The sequence below is a fragment of the Ochotona princeps genome, chromosome 4, assembly GCF_030435755.1.
Source record: "Ochotona princeps isolate mOchPri1 chromosome 4, mOchPri1.hap1, whole genome shotgun sequence".
In the NCBI taxonomy this organism is placed as follows: Eukaryota; Metazoa; Chordata; class Mammalia; order Lagomorpha; family Ochotonidae; genus Ochotona; species Ochotona princeps.
Genome location: NC_080835.1, coordinates 92566957 through 92585990, shown reverse-complemented (window position 1 = coordinate 92585990; position 19034 = coordinate 92566957). Strand labels below are relative to the sequence as shown.

The 19034-nt window shown below is 41.3% G+C and overlaps 1 protein-coding gene across 4 annotated transcripts in view; it reads right to left on the bottom strand.

Moving 5' to 3' along the window:
- LOC101520095 (tubulin-specific chaperone cofactor E-like protein) overlaps positions 1-18314 on the bottom strand; it is a 162311-nt gene extending 143997 nt beyond the window's left edge. For 2 of the 4 annotated variants that reach the window (XM_036493823.2, XM_004584987.4), the window contains exon 1: positions 18176-18314. The gene's annotated coding sequence lies outside the window, so the exon portion shown is untranslated. Of the gene's footprint in view, positions 1-1245; positions 1395-1425; positions 1451-18175 lie in introns of those variants that run through there. The other 2 variants (XM_058664012.1, XM_058664011.1) reach the window with 2 other exon arrangements.
- Positions 18315-19034: the final 720 nt, after the last annotated feature.

The following is a 19034-nucleotide window of genomic DNA, read 5'->3' as shown; positions in this document are numbered from 1 at the left end:
AACTATTTGTTCCACCAGACAGAAATGATACAGTTTAAGCAATTAGGTTCCTGCTACCCACCTGGAAGACCTGGATTGCAGTCCCAGCTGCCAGTTTCAGCTCAGCCCAACCAAGGCTGGCCATTTTAGGAACAGTGAGCCATTTCTTTCTCTCTCTACTTCTCAAATACAAATAAACTTTTAAAAAAATCCAACAGGCTTGGTGCAGTATCCTAGTGGCTAAGGTCCTCATCTTGCATGTCTGCGATCCCATATGAGCACTGGTTCATATCCTGGCTGCGGCGCTTCCCATCCAGCTTCTTCCTTATGGCCTGGGAAAGCAGTAGAGAATGGTCCAAAGCCTTGGGACCCTGCACCCACATGGGAGACCCAGAAGAAGCTCCTGGCTCTTAGGCTTCAGCTCAGCTCAGCTCTGGTCATTGCAGCTACTTGGAGTGAATCAGTGCATGGAAGAGCTTTCTGTCTCTCCTTCACTCTGTAGATCTGACTTTCCAATAAAAATAAATAAATCTTTAAAAAAAAATCCAGCACTGTCACATGAAATATGAATTCAAAACCCTAATCATTCCTTGAATTATGCTATTAATCCAAAACTGCTACACTCTTTTTTCAATCATAGTATCACAAAAATTAAAATTCCAACCCCAAATTCTTTATCTTACCACATTAGTGACATTAAAAATGTGTAAAGCCATGGCTATACTGTCTGCAAGAAGTACTGCTTCAGGGTTGTCAATATTTTTCTCTAAGGAAACACACTGCCAACAAGGCCCATTTGAAATTAGACAAAGAGACCAAGTGTTCTCATCTCCAACTGCACATTAGCAGATGTGACCGAGTCCCAGGCTAGGTCCGCTGAATGTAAACAGCACTTGAAATTTCAGATCCAAATGCACTAGCCCAAAAAAACTTGTGATTTTGACGAGAAATGTGGGAGGAAAAACACCAAATACTGCTATTTAAACTGAATTATTCCTTTTAGAATATTTCTAAACACTTTTTCCTTGACATCCATAGCCTCTACTTTTCCAAAAATGTTGGTTTATCCCAACTGTCTGCATCACTATTAAATTAAGCTTCTGAATACAGAACAAAATCACTTTCCACATCCTTGAAGCAATCCTAATGACAATCATGGTTTAATATTCACAATACCCTTTATTTCAGCAGCATAGGAATTCCATCCTCACCACCCACTATACATACATCCAACCCGTTCACAAGCAAAACTGCATCAAACCTTACCTTATATTTGACCCAGAATCTGGGAAAACTCCCAGCCTTTCAGGTGGCACTTACTCAAAGCAGGATGAACAGACGTTCCCAAACCAAGTGTTCCATACTGAGATTAACAATCATTGTAAAGCCTAGTATTTTTGACTACCACTCTCTAAAATAGACACACCAGTACTTATCTCTACTTACAGGATAGGAAATGGCAGGGACTTGCTCAGGTTTCTGTGGCATCAGCATGCTAAGTCATGCTTTCTGCAACCCTAATCTGCTGAGCCATGCTTTCTTAAAAAAAAAAAAAGAAAGAAAAAAAGTACTTAATGTCAACAGTGTATAATCCTACATACAGATCATAGAAACGCAACTAAACAAGTATTAAAATATATGAAAAACATTACAGCCAAAAGACCAAAGTGACTGAACCAAAAATTAAATACAATAAAAACAAACAGCAGAACTAACTGGCCTAGTCACCAAAGGGGAAAAAGTATTTTCAACTTCTCTATTCTTCTAAAAATCAGAGTATTTTTTAAATCTTGAATGGACTAGGTTTCATCAGAAAAAAAAACTACATGCACACATTGTCTCAGCCTTGAGAAAACAAATTCAAGGCCATTACTTAGCCGTTTATGGAATAAACTACCCCCGTTATCTCTGCTCTACAGAAGCCGTCGTGTAGTGCCAAGGCCTCAGTGGCAACAGATACCAGCTCATCACTCCGCAGCCTTTTAGAGGAGTTTATAAACCACTCTGGCTCATGTCCATGGGCTGCCGGATTATCAAACATCAGCCACACTGAGAAGTTTACAGGTCACTAACAAAACTTTTTTTCACTAACCCCTTTCACATTTAGTGAGTACCACAGCAATTTTTCCTGGTAATATTAAGTGCTGATTCTACAGTACACTGGTTGAACATCAATCCTGACTGATTCCACTGAAAACCATGGGAAAGTTACTGAAGTTCAACAAGTTTCCAATTCCTTGTCCACAGGAAGGAGAACAGACAGCCCCTAATTCCTAGCTCATCATGTTGCTAAAGAATGAATAGAATCCTTTAGCACAATGCCTGACAAATGGGCACTTACTAAGTATTGGCTTACTATTACTTCTACTGCTAATGCTACACCTACTACCACCACCATGACTACCCAAGTGAACACGGGAGCATGAATGTAGGGTAGGAGGACTTGACATTTGGTTAAATGGATTTGTTCTAACTTTTTAGCTAACAGGAGTAGACTAAGTAATGCCAATTACTGAGCCAGCACAATAAAAACATCTGATACTCATAAGCTATCCTTCCTTTATTGGATGTTCTTGAACACACCTCTCCACCCGTCTGAATTCCACATAACATTCAAAACTCTACTCAAAACATACTTCAGAATTGATGCATTTTTGGATGTCATTGTATTTCCCCTAAGCTCACAACATCTATTTCCTAAAATATTCAGTGAGCAATTAATTAACAACATATTTGCATGTCATTTTTTTTTTCATTTTTATCCTGTATGTGCTTAATTCTTGTGATCTCAGAGCACGCAGCTCCTGAAGGTAAAAATCATATCTTAATGCTTCTTTGTGACTATCACAGATGGGAACTTTGCACACGACTGGCACCCAGGAAACCTGCTAGTGAAAGGTTTTCTAGTCACTTCTGATCATATATATATGAGATACATATATATATATAATACATGTACATATACATACACATATACATATATAAATATATGTATATACATGTATATATACACATATGTATATACACATATATACAAACACATATACAGACATATATATACATATATCACATACATTTTATAAAATATGATGCCAACTTTTCTGTATTTTATAAACTACTGTATTTACTGTATTTCATTAACTACTCTGAAATGAACAGAGTAGTTAACAAAAAAAAGCTTCGAAGCCACAGCTGGGATACACACTTATGCTTACTCTACAGGGTTCCAAAGTAAGATGTGAGAAACAGCAAAGAATCAGTAGCTAGGCCACGGTACCTGTTCCTCTAGTATGTTGCATTCTCATGTAAAATCATAGAAATAATAAAATTAATACTGAATATATATAATTGTTGTAGCCCTGCACCAATGCTACAACCCACATGCAAGAGTTAATTAATGCAGTATTTCAGAACAACAGACACAACCAAGGATCTGAATATGTGTGCACTGCTGCGCTGGAAATGTTAAATGGTATAGCTAGTATAGAAAATGGCCTGGCAGTTCTTCAAACATTCAGACACAGAATTGCCATAGGATTCAGGAATTCTTCTTGTGGTTACATGTAAAAAAAAAAATTGAAAGCAGGAAGTGAAGCGGGTATTTGTACATCTTTATTTTTTCAAAGAATTACTTATACATTTGGAAGGTAGAGTGACAGGATGGGGTTGGGGAGAAGAGGTGACTTTCTACTACTGTTCGTTCCTCAAATGCCTCTATCAGTTGGGGCAAGACCAGGCAACGTAGGAGCAGACTACAGGTCTCCACATTAGTGGCAAAACCTAAATACTTGGGCCATCATTTGCCACCTCTCCCAGTGCATTAACAGGGAGTTAAGTCAGAAGGGCAGAGGAGCCAGGGCTCAATAAATGCAATTACTGGAAGATTAGACCAACAATGTATATGCATTTTTGTGTGTACCCAGTTGTTCCTGTCGTTACTCTCTTCACCAATGTTCATAGGAGAAATGCCAGTAATTGAAGGAGGAACTAATAGTTAATCTTGAAATTTCAACCTCCATAGGACACCTACATTTAAAAAATTTATATTTTAACTTGTTAATACTGACTATTGTGAAAATATAATCCTCATATAAGTCACAATAATAAAAGCTTAATATGTTAATATTTGTTTTTCAACATTTTAGGAGGTGAAATTCTTTCCCAAAATCACTTTGGTCTAACACTTACCAATGAACTACACTAATACAACAGTACCATGATTATAACACTTCAAAAAGTTTATGGAGAATAGAATTAAAATTTTATTTAGGTGAAAAACAACTAAAACCCATGCATAGTTTTTTGTAATACATATTTTTTATAAACCTTTTTGCACGACAGTAATTCTTACCTTTTAATTCCACTTTCCACAAACTCTTTGAAACACCCTTTTATCAAAGTATTCTCAAAAAGAGATAATGGCATCTGTCAATCAGAACACTTAGTATGTGAAAGTTATTGCATTAAAATATCTTTCAAAATAAAAATGTTAAAAAGTTATGTAACTAAATATAAAAAAGAAGAGAAAGTGCTACCAACCTGACATATTTACAAAAAGCCAACTTCCAATATTTCACAGGTCAAGTCTCATTCTTTATGCATTCCATAACTTAAAACCTGTACATACAGCATAGCAACATGGCGGAACAGGGTGAAGAACATTAAAACGGACAGGAGAGAAGCAGAGAGAGTGCAATCCTGGGAAATAGCAGGGGGCAGGCCAATGGCACAGGGACATCTGGAAACCCATGGACACGGGGGAAGCAGTGGAGACAGTGGAGCAATGCTGTAGCAAACAGCAACCCCAGTGGTGATCAGAGCTCCACCAACCGCCATGTGGGAAGGGGAGATCACCAGAAATGCAAAAGGTGAACCAGCCATAGAACTGTGGGTCCCACTGATTTATTTATTCCTATCACAAGCAAAAGCAGAGTGATGGCGCCCTATCAGATAAGTGCGGGAACAGAGTGGATTTCACAGCGCGGCTCCCCACCAGTGCCACAGTGGGCACCCTTATGACTTCTGTGGCAAAGTCCCTGTAGAGGACAACAGCGGGCTGCACATGTGTCGAGCCAGGGAAGAGCTACTTCTAGCTTAATGAATTGCACTGCTCCCACTGCAAGGCAAAATAATATCAATTTGGCATCCCATGGATTCCATTCAAAATAGGACCAGGTTGGCTCCAGACCTAGTTTCCAACAGGAGCCAGCAAGAGATAGGAAAAAAAAAAAAAGCAACTCCATGCAATGGGTGCCACTGAAAGCCCTGTAATCTAGTTTGAAGTCACAGCGGATGCCTCCTTATTCCTGGGTACTGATGGATCCGTGAGCAGGAGAAAGGCTGAGCAGACAACAGTATGGGCATTACATGGGATCACAAAAGGTGGAGAACGGTAACACAAGATCCAGGGCTGCGGAGGCCTGACAGAAGCCCAGAACTGAAACTCACTGGAGGTAGTGGCACAACTAATGCAAATGGAAAAATCAGGCAATGAACAGCATCAGTAATCTCGACCTGTAGACACAGTAAGACAACTTGAAAACGGACCCCAAGGAGAAGAATCCACTAATCAGAGTTGCAGTGACCAAGGGTGAAAAAGACACAGCACGACAAGTAAGGCTGCTGACACATCTCACCAGTAAAGATTGGTATCTTTATTGTAACAGGATGGAAAAGGATATTCCAGCCTGATGGCAAGCAAAAATGTGTTGGCGTAGCCATTCTAATATCAATGTGAAAAGCATTAAAAAGAGATGGAAAAGGGCAACATGAAATGATTAAGGGATTCACTCAACAAGAAGAAATCACAATAATCTATATGCAACAAATGACAAGGCACCTAGCTACATGAAATAAATATTAATGGATTTAAAGGAAGAAATCAGCTCCAATACAATAATAGTGGGGGACCTTAACAACCTATTAACCTCAAAAAACAAATTAAGGTGACAGAAACTCATCAAGGAAACAATAGAGCTCACCACACAATAGAACAAACGAAATAAGCTGATATCTACAGAACCTTTCACCCTACAGAGAATACATTATTTTTTCATCAATATATGGAACATTTTCCAGGCTGATCAAATTATAAGTCACAAAACAAGCCTCAATAAATTCTAAAAAATCAGAATCAATCTTCTCAGACCATCATGAAGTCAAACTGGAGGCTAACAACTCAAAATACATCAGAAAACATGCAAATATCTGGGGACTGAATAATGAACAATAAGCTAAAGAAGAAATCAAAGAGAAAATAAGAAATTTCTTGAAATGAATGAAGGCATCAACACAATAGAACAGAACTTGCGCAACACAATCAAGGCAGGGTTAAAAGGAAAGTGCACTGCAATTAGTGCCTATTTAAGGAAACTGGAAAGGCAGCAGGTAAATGGCCTAATCATATGTCTGAAGGAACTGGAAAAACAACAGCGAAATAATCCCCAAATCAACAGAAACAATAAATACTCAAAATATGGGAGAAAAGAAACTAAACAGAGCCCAAAAGAACAATGCATAAGATCAATGAATCAAATACTGGTTCATTGAGATAATCAACAAAATAGATTTCCCACTAGCCCAACAAATAAAAAAAATGCAAGAGGAGTGAGGGAGGAGATAAGCAGCAAAAGCATCAGAGACAAAAAAGGAAATATGATAATAGATATCTTGAACATACATGCAATAATCAGGAGCTATTACAAGCAACTATACACTGACAAATCTGAAGATCCTGAAGAAATGGATAAACTTTTGGATACATACAATTTACCAAAACTGAATCATAAGATAATTAAAAATCCCAATAGATATCTAACCAGAATAGAGATTGGATCAGTAACTAAATCCCTCCCAACAGAGGAAAGCCCTGGACCAGACGCCTTCACTGTTGAATTTTATCAGTAGTTTCAAGAACTTACCCCAATCCTCTACAAGCTACTCAGAAAGAAAGGGAGGCAATGCTTATAACCTCTTTCTACAAAGCCAACAGCAGCTTGATACTAAAGCCAGACAGAGACCCAACAGGGAAAGAGAACTACAGTTCAATATCCCTGATGAACACAGATGCAAAAATCCTTAACAAAATACTAGCCAACAGAATCCAGCAATACATCACCCAGGCTAGATGGGATTCACCCTTGACATGCAGGGATGGCTTAAGATATGCAAATCAATAAATGTGGTACCCCACATCAACAAAATGAAGAACAAAAACCATAAGATCATATCAATAGATGCAGATGAGGCATTTGATGAAATCCAATACCACTTCATGCTAAAAAAAAAATCTAAGCAAGACAGACATAGAAGAAACATTCTATTTTTTCCTTTTTCCTTTATTGCATTTCATTTTATGACTTCATTTCATAGGCTCTGAGGTTCCCCCAACCCCTCCCCGTCCTCCTCCCATGGTGGATTATTCCACCTTATTGCAGTATTACAGTTCATAACCAATCAAGCTTCTTTCATTGCAAGAATGTGCCATGCATAGAGTCCAGCATCTTATTGTCCAGGTAAATTCAACAGTTTCTTGGGGAGACCATCTCTGGTCCAAAAGCAGAGCTGGCAGAAAATCGTCCCAACCAATTAAAAGTCATAACATAACATCGATAACAGTTTACAACATTATGGAGTTAACTGACATGATATTGAGTGACTGATACGTTAGAAAATGCAAGTTCTTAATCACATCCTGTGACTACTTCATTGACATTTCAATTTTAGTTTCTATACAACCGGCTTCTATCCACCTTAAAATGGCTATAGGATACTAGACAGCTGTCTCGTGTCTATTTTCATTTTTATATTTAGTTTATTGTATTGAAGCATAATTTTTACTGAACTTGGCAGATGTTAGGATAGTCCAAACTGGCTTATAACAGGGTATATGTCAACAGTTGAGGCACAGAACAGCTTTAGGAGGGGTGTGTAGAGAAATCTTCAATTGCCCAGTGAGGAGTAATTTATTTTCGTGCCCTATCTAGCAAGGTATATGGGAGTTCCCACTAACTGTTTCCTGTCTGGTTCTAAGCTTTCTTTGTTGTTCTCTATCTATTCTAATTTTTTTTGTTGTTGTTGTTTTGTTTTGTTTTTTTGGAGGGGCTCCACGGTGACCCTGATGGTCATTGCAGGAGAGGGTAGGGATCCAAAGTTAGAACTAAGTAAGGCCCAGAGAAAGCTCCTCTCCCTAGTCCCAAAGGAAGTTTATTGTTCTTCTGTTTCTGCAGATCGCTCAGGGCTCCTGGCTGTTGTTCCAATGACCTTGAATCCTGCAAGGAAGGATTTAGGCTTCTTCCAACCCATGTGGGAGATTCAAATGGGAGAGGATGACCTCAGAGTACTCAGCCTCCAAAGGCACTCCAATTCCCCGTGGTCTCCTTGGAAGCTGGGATGTAGTCCTTGGTGCCCGTACTGATAGTCCTTGGTGAAGATCCGGGAGTCTCCAGGGTTGGGATACAAGTCTCATCCTGTCCACCTGCTCTACTGTGGGGTCCCCCTCTGCCTGCTCTGTGCATATGACCTCCTGTTATGAGGCTGTCAGGATCGCTCTTGATTCCCCCTATATGTCTTTATCTATATACTATTGTCTAATGTTGATTAGAATCTGTTGTCTATAAGTTACTTGATATGTTCTTGATAGGTTATACTTCACGTCTTCCTCACTCATTCTAGGGAGATAGAAGATTTCTCTGCTATCCTGCCCCAATACCGAGAAGCATAGGGTCTTAAAAGTGCATTAGGTTTTACAATTCTTTGATGTGGATCATGAACAGTCTGACTCATATTGATTGTTGGTTCATTGAACACATCACATAATCTTTTTTTTAAAAAAAGATTTATTTTATTACAAAGTCAGATATACAGAGAGGAGGAGAGATAGAGAGGAAGATCTTCCGTCCGATGATTCACTCCCCAAGTGAGCCACAACGGGCCGGTGCGCACCGATCTGAAGCTGGGAACCAGGAACCTCTTCCAGGTCTCCCACATGGGTGCAGGGTCTCAAGGCTTTGGGCCATCCTCGACTGCTTTCCCAGGCCACAAGCAGGGAGCTGGATGGGAAGTGGAGCTACCAGGATTAGAACCGGCGCCCATATGGGATCCCGGGGCATTCAAGGCGAGGACTTTAGCCGCTAGGCCACGCCGCCGGGCCCTATATCACATAATCTTATTGTGTGTAATACAGGCTGTTAGAGGTTGAAATAATATTACAATTTACAGATACTATTTTTCAGATTGACTTCATTTCATCTTAAATTAAGGCAAACATGTGGTATCTAACCTTTTGGGATTGGTTCATTTCCCTTAGCATAATGGTTTCTAGTTGGGCCCATTTGTCCACAAAGTACTGCATTTCGGTTTTTTTAATAGCTGAGTAGTATTCCATGAAGTAAATGAACCATAGCTTTCTTATCCAGTCTTCTGCTGATGGGCATTTCGGCTGCTTCCAAGGTTTTGCAATTATTGATTGTGCTGCTATGAACATAGGGGCGCATGTAGGTTTCTCATGTAACACGTGTTTTGGATATATTCCTAGGAGTGCTATTGCTGAATCACATGGCATGCAGATTTTCAGTTGTTTAAGTGTTCTCCATACTGATTAGAAGGAACATTTTAAACACAATCAAAACAAAATATGAAAAACACAATGCCAGCATCATACTAAATGAGGAAAGACTGGAAGCTTTTCTACTATGATCTAGAACTAGACAAGGATGTCCATTTTCACCACTGCTATTCAATACAGTATTAGAAGTCCTCGCTAGAGCTATTAGATAAGAATTCAAATAGGAAATGAGGAATTACAATTATCCCTGTGTGCAGATGACATGATTCTATACTAGGAGAACCAAGATTTAATAAAGAGACTGTTGGAACCCTTAAGAGAGTTTGGCAGGTTCAATGAACACAAATTGATGGCTCTTGTATACATGAGCCACTGAGCAGTTGAAGCAGAATGAGGCAACCCTTCACCCTCTTGTTTTAGCTCTCATGCCATAAACAAGGGTCCTTTTGGTGGTCTGTTTAATGTCCAATCTTTTGCACTTTAATGTTTCTTGGAGATTTCTCTATTTAAAATGACTCCCAAGAGAAGTGCAAAAATGCTACCTAGTGTTCTTCAAGCACGAGGAAGCTGTGATGTGCCTTACAGAGAAAATACATGAGGGAGAGGGCTTCATGCAGGCATGAATTATAACACTTTTCATGGTAAATTCAAAGGTAATAAATCAATTGTATATATATTAAATAAAATATCTTGAAACATAAACGCACATAAAACAAGCTTAAATATTGATCACTTGATGAAAATGCTATGCCAGAGGCACACTGGAAACTCCTATATTTCCCCAAGGAACAGTGATTCCATATTCATTAATTCAGTGTTCATGATAACTTTACATAAAAATATTGGAAATACCAAGAATTTATAGCACTTTGCTAAAAAACAAACAAACCAACAACAAACCTCTGAGAAAAGAAAAATAGACCAATGGAATAGAAAAGAGAGGCCAGAAACATGCTCATGTAAATATGGCAGAAAGTGGCACAAATATCAGTAAGAAAAGCTTCAACTACTCAATAATTGATGCTGGGACAGTGAATAGCAATCTGGGAAAAATGAAATTGAACCTCAACAATACAGAAAAAATTTCAACTCAAGAGAAAATGTGAACGCCAAATTTATTTCCCTGAGAACAAAACCATTGTTTCTTCAAATAAGAAAAGAACTCTATGATCATGATTTAGGAAACTATTTCTGGTACAAAACATTAAAGAAATATACACACAAAAAAGTTTGCCAATAAAATGGAAAAACTTTGCAGCATCAAAAGACTCAAAAACATAAAGACAAGCCAGAAGCTAGGGGAAAAAAGGTTCCTATCAAGTCCGTAACTCACACAAATAACTTTTCAAACAATAGAAAAAAAAGAAGAGGTCAACAGCCCTACAGAAAAACAGACAAAAGACATTAACACACAATCAGAAGAAGAAGAAACCCAGATTGCTAAGAAAAGCCCTGGGACCCTCCACCCAAGTGGGAGACCCAGAAGAGGCTCCTGGTTCCTGGACTCCTGGCTTTGGATCAGCTTAGCTCTGGCCATTGGGACCATTTAGGAAGTGAACCAGCAGATGGAAGATCTTTGTCTCCTTCTCTCTGTAAATCTGACTTTCCAATAAAAACATAAATCTTTTAAATAACACAGTATAGTTATGGACCCATTCCTAAGGATGATTAGTGAATTATTAATGTAGGTTTCATACAACAATAAGTATCTACTTAAGTGTCTGCATCAGCTGGGTCAGGAAGGTGAGCCTGAAGCGGCATTTGTTCTTATAGTAAGAGTGCCTACGTTCAAGCCCCAGCTCCAGCTCCCATTCTCAACTTCCTGTTAGTACAGACCATGGGAAATAGCAGCTAATAGCTCAAGCAACGAGGTCCCTGTCACTCACACACCAGACCTGGACTGCTTCTGGCTTCAGCCTTTGTGGGTATGCAGAGTTGAGCCTGCTCTCCAGAGTTCTCTGCCGAAGACCACTGAAGGAAGTAGACAACCAGGAGTCAGCAAACCAGCCCACTTACTAATTCTAACAGTGAAGCTTATGTAAGGCCAGAGTACCTGCAACAGCAATCTGATTGAACCCCACCCCCTACAACCACCAATCAGCTTAAAGATCAGTCTTTCTTGATGAGAGCAACCTGCGAGCCTGACCTGACAGTAGCTGCCCCTCATTGGTTCCCTCATCTCCCCACTGCAAGGTAAGGACCTTCTAAGCAGAGGAAAACAGGGTATGTATATCCAGTCCCGGGCTACCTGTCAGCCATCAGGTCAGAGCAGGTCAGTTTGTCAAGCCCTCTGCCATTTTCCCAGGGTCGTAGTGTGCTGCGCCCTTATGACCTCCCACACAGAATAGGAAGGCCTGGATCCTCAGACCCACAGATGACTACAGCAGGGAGTAATCTGCCAGATGGAAGCCTTCTATCTCTACCTCTCAAATACAAAGACACAGATTAAAAAAAAATACTTAAATGCCTGGGGCCAGCGCAGTGGCAGAGCCGACTAATTCTCTGCCCTGTGATACTGACATTCCATATGGGTGCCAGTTTGTGTCCCAGATGCTCCACTTCTGATCCAGCTCTCTGCTTATGGCCTGGGAACGCAGCAGAGGGATGGCCCAAGTCCTTGCAACCCTGCACCCACATGGAAGACTCAGAAAAATTTCCCAGCTCCCAATCAGCTCAACTCTGGCTGCTGCAGCCACCTGGGGAGTGAACCAGTGGATGGAAGACCTCTTACCAGCTCTCTGCAAAATCTGCCCTTCAAATAAAAACAGATAAATTTTTTCTTAAAAAAAAAAAAAAAGCTAAGTGCCCATGATGTAGTAGATGATCAATAAATTGTGGCTATTTTTGTGAAAGCTAAGAGTAGGGAAGTGAGAAAAAAACAGTAAGTTGATATGAGTCAGATAACAAAGACATATTCTCCCCTGCTAGCAGAGGTAATTACAGTGTGCAGGAATTACACAATGTATCAGGAACACAGGCCAGGACTAACTCCTCTTCCTTCTGAGAAGATAAATGCACACACAAAGACAATGCATGGTAAGGATGGGCAAACACTCTGAGAAGCCAAGTGCCTGCCTCTCTTCTTCAAGGAGGCTGGTTACGAAGGTCTTAGAAGGAAACAGCAGCAGACCTTCCCTAAATGAAGAAGAAAGAAGCCTCAGCACAAGAGACACAAGTAAGAAAGGCAGCACAGCTGGCGTGCAGCTTGTCAGGGAAGAAGACTGGAAGACGAAGATGGACTGGGAGGGTCGCATGGGAACGGGTTAAACTGCCTGTTTTAATCGAAAGTTTAAACTTCATTCTGTGGCATCAAGACGACACAGGCAGAAAGTTCTAACATCCTAATTTGATAATAATTCTTCTAGAGAAGGTAAAATATCTTTACACCTCTAAACAACATATAGGCCAACAATCTAGGTCAACCTAAAACGAAAAATAATAACCAAAATAAAATCTTGTTTATTAACAGTGACCTAGCTGGAACATTTTCTCACAACCTGTTTCATTCCAAGTTGGGTGTCCTTTATCCAAAAGCCTGTGGAACCAGAACTACTCAGAATTTCAAGATTCTCTGATTTTAGAATACACACATACACACACATATATGTATGGTACTCTGCAGAGGAGGTATGCATATTAACACAATATGCACTTATTTTATCCTTCTATCCATCTTGTAAATTGACATGAGAGCAATTTTATATAGGATTTTAAGAGTACCTGCACCAACTGTGATCTGTCACAGTGTTATCAGATGTGAAATTCTCCATTTGTGACCTCACATCCATGCTCAGACGTGTTGGAGCATTTCAGATCACGGATTTGTGGATAAGGGATGCTCAACCTATACTAACAAGATCACTGTTGTGCTAGTACTCACAATAGCATATAAAAAAGTACTGGTTGTTCACTATGTGCCACATACTGTGTGGTTTTACACATATTATTCCATTGAATTCTCATGACGCTCTCATGAGGGGTACTATTTTCCAAATCATAAAACTGAAGCCTTGATAGGTTATGTTCAGACGCCTAATGAATGAAAGGGCCAAAATTCACACTTAGGTTGAGTTTCAATGTCCTAATATTCAACCAGTCTCCTGAACTGCATGTTGTTCAGCTCACTCACATTACTGGCTCAAAAATAATTTATGTGTATCTATTATAATTTAAAGCATTATGTTAGATCAGTAACTCTTAAATTCTACTGTATAAAAGCAGCACTTCAGCAGCTTGTTAAAACAACAGACTCCTAAGCTCTATAGGAGATTCTTCTTCAGTAAGTCTAGGGTAGAATTCAGAGATTTCCATTTTAAGCCTAAGTTCAGCCAATTCTGATTCAGTCAGTCCATTAAACAGGTTCTGACAGACCCTACTGAGTCTCCTATTCTTGACATCTTTACCATATGAAAGGGGGAAAATGAGGTGAACACACACAACAGAGAAATATAGGAAAATAATAGGGTAAGTCGTGCAAGAAAAACTTCAGAGAAGAGGGGCCATCTGAAAAGAAATGAATGGGATTTCACTAAAAAAAGGGAACATGTTTTGTCCTGACACCTGAACGGACAGATGTCACACACATCATCAGGTATAAAGAGTACAAGCCTCCACAGGAAGAGGATCTGCACTTGGGGACTGAATGGCAATGTCACAAGTAGGCAGAGAAGGGCTGCTGGTGGCCCGGAATGGCAAACTAAACAGTATGGCTTTATTCAGTGCTGGCACTGCACAGCACCTATTGGTTTGGGGGAAGATAAATTAAACGATCACAGCAATCTTTTTGGGAGTCTTTTATAAAACTATACAAGGCAGTGTAGCACAAGAAAGACAATGGGAATAGTTAGGCTACTAGCATTAATCACAAAAAAACAAAAGTCAAGAAAGAATGGTCTAAAAAAGGAAAAGATGGTAAATCTTAATGACTAGTTGCTTATAAGGCAAAGGCAACAATAACAACTAAATGGAATCTTCATCCTTTAAATTCAAACTGAGTCCTACCCTGTTTATCACAGCACAATCCCCAATAGCCAAGATATGGAACCACCTACATGTCCATCATCAGAAAAACAGAAAATATACATACATAGGTATTTCTAAAATGGAATACTACTCAGCCATAAAAACATAATGAAATCCTGTCATTTGTTGTAAACTGGACAAATCAGAAGATACTATCAGGTGAAGTAAGTGAGACACAGGAACACAAATATGCATGTTCTCTCTCATATGTGGGAGCTTTTAAAAGTTCAGTCCTTGGGCCCGGCGGTGTGGCCTAGCAGCTAAAGTCCTCGCCTTGAACGCCCCGGGATCCCATATGGGCACCAGTTCTAGTCCCGGCAGCCCTGTTTCCCATCCAGCTCCCTGCTTGTGGCCTGGGAAAGCAGTCAAGGACGGCCCAAAGCTTTGAGACCCTGCACCCACGTGGGAGACCCGGAAGAGGTTCCTGGTTCCGGCTTCAGATCGGCGTAGCACCGAAGTGAATCATCGGGGAGTGAATCATCGGACGGAAGATCTTCCTCTCTGTCTCTCCTCCTCTCTGTATATCTGACTTTGTAATAAAAATAATAAATAAATCATTAAAGAAAAATGAACGCTAAAAATAAACCTTAAAAAAGAAAAGTTCAGTCCTTAAGACAGAAAACTGATTTCTAGCAGGGGGAAAGAATGAGAAGGATACAAGGAATTTAGACAATAATAATAATAACAATTGTAATAACAGGAGAAGCTGCGTCATTAAATTGTGGTTTACCAAGTGTCATAACTCTGTCCTACTAATCAAACATGTTAACAGCAGTTGAGTGTGGGGTATACGGGAACTCTTTGTATTATAATTTTGTTTTGTATATTTAAAACCACATGAAATAAAAAGCTTTTAGAGATGAAGATAAACTGTATCACTATTAGTTTTATGTTATTTCTTACAACTTTTTAATTCGACGACTAAGCCCAAAATATATAGCAAGCTTGTTTAAAACACAGTCCAGGCAGAGATCAGGAAATAGGCCCCTGAAAAGACAGAATATGCCTCACACAGTTCATCACCTAAGGAAAAGAAGTAGAATTCAGAGGGACACAATCCCATTTTCTAGAAAATTCTAACGAATCCATGTATCAGATTTCCAAACCCATACCACTTTTGAAGCAAGACTTGGAAGGGGAAAGGGCATAGGTAGGGCACAGGTAGACACACTCAAACAGTCTGAGGGTCAAAAGAAGCAATAAAAACTACAAAAAAAAAAAAAAAAAACCACAAAATCACTCAGAGTAAGTTCTCCATAATTGTTTATTGACAAGCATACATGATTCCCAGAAAAATAAAATTAATGACTGTCTTTCTTAATGTTCCAAGCAACTAACACAAAAGAAACATCTTCTTCAAAGCTTAATATTTCAAAACAAATGATGTATATCTGATTTTAAAAGGTCATTTTTAAAGAATAGCTAACACATGGCAATACAACCCCTCTCATCAGTAACCTAGATACACAGTCAATAAATGGTTAAGGCAAGAAGGACACATTCTACAACGGAAACACTGAAGGTGACAGAATGCTTTCAGAAGACCTGCAATCAAGAATGGGCGCCCAGGGATGAAGTTCAGTTGGGCAACACTTTCCTGACGACTTCCCCTTCGAATTCCGCATTCCAAATAAAATGAACTCATTCCATTAAAAAAAAACAAACAAAAAAGTAACACTATTAAACTGGTCTTAAATACAGACCCTATAAATAAACCTGTTGAAATTAGACAACATCACTTGATACTAACCTGGAGCAATAAGCTGGGTAACAACTTTTCAAAGAACTTGAACATGTCAAAGTATGAAGACCACTAGCTACTCACCAACACTCACTCAACAATGTTTATTAGGAGCTAAGGACCTCACCCATTCTAGATGAAAACATTGTTTGCATAGAAGAAATTGTTAACTGACCCTAAGTTTAAATTACAAGGTAAAGCCATGAACCTTCTATCTTTGATGATGTTGCTATACTGTAGTTATTATAGTAAGAGTTTGAAATGTTTTTAAATCTCAGAAAAGCAAGCCAGAGTATCCTCAGAATGCTAGAACAGTGAAATAACATTTCTGCTGATGATACAGCAACTAAATGAGACTAGGCCTCTCATCTTTCTTAAACAAAACAAAGGATAAAGAAAAATTAAAACATCCATACACAATTTCATTGGTCAGATGATCAAGCCACATTAACATATCAAAGATGACAATTACTTCAAGAAAATATGGGTCAAATACACTCATGTTACAAACACCTAAACAATTTAGTCATCTGCCCCCAGCTGCTCTCCAAAACTATCTACCTTCTTAAAATCCCCCCTGTCCTCAAGAAGATTACAATATAAGGGTCCTGATTCAGCCAAGGCAATGTGTTTCACAACAGGGCTTTCCAAACTTTACATTGTTCCCCATAAATCAAAGTGGTAAACATCATCACGGTTTTAACGAAAGAGAAAAAAAAATGCAGCAAATTATCAGAAAGTGTCACGTGAACATATCATACTGCTTTGTGAAACTTTTGGTTGACAGGTAGGTGTATACTAGATCACAATGAAAGATGCACTTCTGTGAGGCCAATCAAAAAAAAAAAAAAAAGAATGAAAAAGTGAGTCGCAGCCCTCACCTTCTAGAGCCTCCCCAGGCCACAGTACCCGCTCATGCTTTTAGCTCGAGCTGGAGCCCAGGAACCCATGGAAGGGCTCCAAGGCAGCATTCAAAGCACAGGGACAAGCCCCCGTCCTGCCTGGACTTAGACCTGAGAGCCCTGCTAGCTTCCCCAGACAGCCCTAGGCGGAGCCTACAAACTCTCAGTTGCTTAGCAACCCTCAGCATACAGCTCCTCCCTCCTACACCGGCTGTAAACAGTTCAACTCTGGCAACAAACTTTCCTCACCTACCACTTCTGTGTCCCAACAGCAGATAGTACTCCATCTCGTCCCTTCAACAACTCCCAGAACTAGGAAGCTCCTAGAATAGGACCTGGGACACTGTGCTCCCCAATCCCAAGACAAGTTCCACTATGCAGCCCCCACCACCCAGCGAAGATGCCAGGGCTGGGCACCTGCAACCTCACCCTTCTGAAGACTATAACTTTGGGCAACTCTATCCTCTGCACACCTTTTAATCAGCTCCAGCAGGGGGCAAGCCGGGGGTCCCACGCCCTGCACATGCCCTCTCCCTTCCCTCCAGATCTTCCAGGGTGCACATCTGCCGGGTCTGGCCTCCCAGCTCCGAGACAACTTTCCACAGGCATGTCTCCATGTCCCATCAGAAACAGGGCACGTTTCCCTCCCACCGCCCTGGGGTCTCAGTGAGCAAACTAGATTCTCCCAGGAGCTCGGACAGGCTTCCCCTCTAACCTGGAGTCAGTCTCCCTTCTCCCAGCCCAGAGCCCTCCCCTCTCTGCCCAGACCGACCAGGCCCCATCCTTCCTCCAGCCCTGGGCAGGCTTTCCAGCTCCGCAGCTGTCACGGGCAGCCACCCCCGATCCCGTGCCCGGGTCTCCCCTCCCGGCGCCTCCCTGGAGCGGCCCTCCGCGCCTCGGCTCCGGAGCGGAGCGCCTCGGGCCTCGACATCCCCGGCAGAGCCGGCGGCCCCGGGCTCCACTCACCCCTCAGCCGGGGAGGCGGGGGAGCTGCTCGGCGACTCCTCCGGCTGCGCCTGTCCTCCCCCCTCCCGGCCACCGCCGTCTCCGCCGCCGTTCAGCCTCCGGCCTGGTCCCCGGCGGCCGGCCCGGCCCGGCGCCTCTTCACCTCGTCCCCCAATCCAGCCGCCGAAGCCCAGTGTCCTGCATTGACCCGGAAGCAACTTCCCAGGCCCAACAACAACACGTGACCTTGCCGCACGTGTTACGTCGGCTGCGTAGATGGGAGGGGTGCCGGAGGAGCTGGTCCTCCTAGACCAAGCTGCGGTTGCCATGGCGACGGGGATGCTGCACTGGCCTCGGTTTGAGCACAGACAGCACAGCTCAAGCTGTCTTCCTGTCTGTGCATTGCGGGGACATCCCCTGTGCAAGGCAGAGGAGTACAGTTTTCACATCAGAAGCAACTTGAGCCAGGCCAGAGCAGGCTGGGCAGTTCACACAACCTTACCGGGCACACCTGGAGTCCTGGCCTGTTCTATCGTTGATCGGCTGTGTGACCCTTATCAAGTCACTTCCGTCTCTGATCTCAGTGGTCTCAGCCATAGAAAGCTATGGGAAGGGAGGTGGCCCCTTCACAAGGCCTGTGACAGCCTGAACTTCAACCCCAAGGTAGAAACAGCAGCTGGGTTCACTGAGCACCTTCCAGGCACGTGCCTTGCAGTGTGCTGTGCAAACATGCTACTTCTCTCCCAAAGGAGTCCTTTTTACAGACTCAAAAGTGGAAATTCACTGTTAGGGAAAGTCACCGACTGAGATAGAAATCCCATTTAGCGCCAAAGAACATGCAGGGCGCACGAGATCGCATGCCATTGATCCTGCTCCGTGC